The sequence below is a fragment of the Elephantulus edwardii genome, unplaced genomic scaffold (genome assembly GCF_000299155.1).
Source record: "Elephantulus edwardii isolate Elephantulus edwardi_28Jun2011 unplaced genomic scaffold, EleEdw1.0 scaffold00256, whole genome shotgun sequence".
In the NCBI taxonomy this organism is placed as follows: Eukaryota; Metazoa; Chordata; class Mammalia; order Macroscelidea; family Macroscelididae; genus Elephantulus; species Elephantulus edwardii.
Window position 1 is genome coordinate 4,275,351 of NW_006400006.1, and position 2,826 is coordinate 4,278,176.

The following is a 2,826-nucleotide window of genomic DNA, read 5'->3' on the forward strand; positions in this document are numbered from 1 at the left end:
TAAAGGCATTCCCTTTAAGTCTTGCTTATTCAACGAAAGACTCATTAGAAAGAACTCTCATAAGTCCCAAGCACTAGATATTCAACTTTCTCCATCAATTCTGTTACAATCATTGATTCTGGGATTCTAAAGATTCATTTTCAGATTACTGCTGCCCAAGGAATTTATTTCAGGGAATTTCTAGCAAGTCATTCTACAACTGGCCAATATGCAGATTTGACTTTTAGAAATTAATACATTCGTTTTCCCAGGAAATTCGTCATGAGTCATTGTTATACGACTGATTTCACCAATTTATATTTATTTTTTCTTTCCTCATTAGTGATTGCAGATAACAGCTTTATTTCCTCCCCACCTAGCCCTTCATATTTCTTATTAGTCATGCTTCAGTAGAACTTTGCCAAAAATCTTTTTGGTACGAGTCTGTTCTGGTATTCATTCATCTATTCCCACAGGCTAAGCTCTGTTTTAAGAGGATGCACTGATGAACAAATGTCTTATTGTATTTTTCCAAGGAAGATACACACATTGATCTATTTTGTTAAAATAATCAAAGCACAAAAAAGAATTGAAGTGTTAGGGTTTATATGAGCAAGTGTCTGTGTGTATATAAGAATATATTTCAGCTTCAATAAACAAAAAGTCTTATTGGCTTGTTATAACTAGGTTTTTTTAAGGAAAATTGAGGAAATCAAGTAGGAAAATAACCATTAACTAATCTTGGCATGCTGCTGGACTACAGAAAATGTTTCCTCTGGATTACTTCTAATTATAATTTATTTTATTCTAATCTCTTTTCTAAGATCAGTTGACTTTAACTTTTGTGGTGATTGTTCTTATTAAGGCAGTTCCAAACTTATGAGAAAACTCAACAGACCTTGTCTGAAAGTTTTTATAAATAAAGGTCCCTTAACAGCCTAAAAGATGTTAAAGTTTTAAAATTATCTCTTAGGAAGTAAAAAAGTTAACAAAGGTTCATTTTTATTTCCACGCAATAATATAAATTCTGCACTAGTTTATGAATATATCTATGCCATAAAGAGAAATCTGTGTGTGACAGATAGTCACTGTGTATCCACATTGCTATTGCATTCTTTTTTACTTTCCCCCCCCTCCTTTAATCTGTTTTTAAGCAATTCCCCCATGGGTGGTGACCTTTGTTAACATTCCTATGTCCTTAAAGGAATCTGTCAACCATTTCTTAGGTCCTTAGTTTCTCTCATTAATAATTGAATCTAGATAAGAATATTGACACATATTTTTAAAATGTGGTTTGTGATTCATCTTTCTGTGTACTTAATATTCATGTGTACAAATAGATGTTAATCGAATACCCATTTAATTACATCAGATGAAAGCTTTTATTACTCACTTTCTCCACATGTATAAGGACATTTAAGAAGGCGAAATTAATAGGCCTAGAATGGTGAGGAATTGTGGCATTAACCCAATGGTGGCGAATTTCCACCATTAAATTCTTCATTAGCTTTGTGGGACAAAGATGTGCAACCAATTCCCATGCAATTTACAGTCTTTGAAAACTCACTAAGTGTCAGTTATGCATTGGTTCCAATTTGACAGCAATCAGTTGAGTAGAAACAAGATAAAACTTTACACAGAAAATATTATTGAAGCTTAATCTGGAAATGAAATAAAAATACCTTGACTGGAGTAAAAAACTGAAATAAGATTATCCAATAAGAAAATATTTTCTGTATTTTAATAATTGACTAATTATGATTATATGTCAAGTGTTGAGGGTTTCGTTCATGGGTTCGCTATGAGTCATCTGGCCTAGTGGCCAGAAAGCGATGTTACCAAGCAAAAGGTGGGTAACTCTAATCCATGGCCCTCGGGCCTGTATTTAATAGTTTTTGGTCAAACATTTTTCTAGGTCGTTTAGCCCTGGTGTGTCTACTTGCCATACAGAGATAACTTGTGGTTGCTATGAAGCTGAACACTGTGACACTGATGTGTCAAATGCGATAATGGTTACCCATGGTGGACAGTGTTTGGTGGGGCTACCCAGTTAAAACAAGTTTGGAAGCAGGAGTGGCATTCACTTCCATAAATAGCTTGCCTCTGGAAACCCAATGAACCTGGAGAAAAGGTGAAAAGTCACACAAGTGTTGAGGACTTTCATTCATAGGGTCACTATGAGTCATCTACAACTCGATGGTACTTAACAACAACAGTAACAAATGATTGATGCGAAATATAAAGAATGCTAAAGTACACTTATTGATATTTATAGCTGTTTCCCATTCTTTACAGTATCAATCTGCATTTTTACTATAATTCAATTGAATTTCAGTTATTCCTTGACAAATTACGTGTATTTTCCTCTTTGCTTGGTCTTTCATTTTTAAAAAATTTCTTGAATTACATATAATCATTCATGTACACAATGTTTAGCACATGTATTTTGTATTTTATACAATGTTTCATATACACTATATATCATAGAATTCATTTCCATTGTTTTATGCCTATTATCATGTCTTTATTTTATTTTTTATTAATTTAAAAAAATATTTATTTATTGTGATTTTAACAAAAGTTTCCAGAAAACTTGGATTTTCATTCATGCAATGTTGCAAAATTTCCCCCTTTCCCTCGCTCTAGTACACTTTGTTATGCACCTCTTTTTCTGGATTATTGTCATGCAAATAACGCGTAAGTATATATTCCTTTTAAATAGTTCTTTCCTTATCTGTTCCAATGCAGTTTTCATTATTATAATATTTTATATATTCAAAATTGGGAAGGGCGTACGCCAGGGATGCATCCTATTGCCATACCTTTTCAACCTATATGCAGAACAGA